Genomic DNA, 1199 nt, shown 5'->3' with positions numbered 1-1199 from the left:
TTAACGACTTAACGAGTTAACGAGTCGTTTTTTTTTACGTTAACGTTAACGACTCGTTAACGAGTCGTTTTTTTTTTACGTTTATGTTAACGAGTCGTTTTTTTTTTACGTTAACGTTAGGTTAGGTTAGGTTACGAGTCGTTTTTTTTTATTTTTTTTACGTTTTTAAATATAGTATGTTATTTAGAAATTAATATAATTTAAAATACTGTTTAAAAAAATTTTTTTATTTTTTATAATAAATAATAGAAATGGTAAATAAAAAATTGGAATTACTTTTAAAGTTTGTTGAACAACAACATAAAATGAGATTACATATCTTAAATATGATTAATAAACAACATAAAATGAGATTACATATCTTAAATATGATTAATGAATACAATAACACTGACAGCGACAATGATAGTGATGATAATGATAGTGATGATGGTTATGTTAAGAATTTTAAACGACTAGAAAGAATTAAATTTAAAAAACATAAATAATAATTATTTTTTAAACATATAATACTTACGAAGTATTATATATTTATATATTTATATATTATAGTACCTATACAGTGTTGTATAATATTAATAATAATAATAATATATATATATCAATGTTAGACTGATTATTTTTTAACATCCGGTATTGAATATCTTATCATTATATATATGTATAATTTATATTATGATGTTTTTTTTTATCGAATTATTTAAATAGTGTTTAAATACTTATTATACATGCCCAAGTGTTGTAGCTCAATGGGTTAACGCGTTTGATTTAAATGTGTTCTTTGTCGGATTGAAACTGGTGGGAGAATGTGAGGCGCCCATATTCACCTACTAATTTCATCAGGCTTTGAAGATGTTTACGGTAGATTGTATAGGTGGGTGCACACACCTATGCAATCTACTGAAAAACTGTCGTTGACCTGTTGAATAAAGCACTTGGGTAAATTCACTGTCCCACGATAGCTTTGCAGATATCTGTAAAAGAGTTCCGGCCTCCTTTTTTCCTAACGGGTATCTGCAAAGCTGGGAATGATTTTGTAGATTTTTTGCATTTTTTTCCATATTTCTATTAAAAATATAAAAAAATAACGCGATCGTATAAGTCCTATATTTCATTTAATATTTGATATTATCAAGTCGGATCAACACAGATATGTTTTATATGCTTATCTACACTACATATTAAATGTTTACCCCCCG

Source organism: Acyrthosiphon pisum, unplaced genomic scaffold (genome assembly GCF_005508785.2).
Source record: "Acyrthosiphon pisum isolate AL4f unplaced genomic scaffold, pea_aphid_22Mar2018_4r6ur Scaffold_20960;HRSCAF=22641, whole genome shotgun sequence".
NCBI lineage: Eukaryota > Metazoa > Arthropoda > Insecta > Hemiptera > Aphididae > Acyrthosiphon > Acyrthosiphon pisum.
This window is presented reverse-complemented; position numbering follows the sequence as displayed.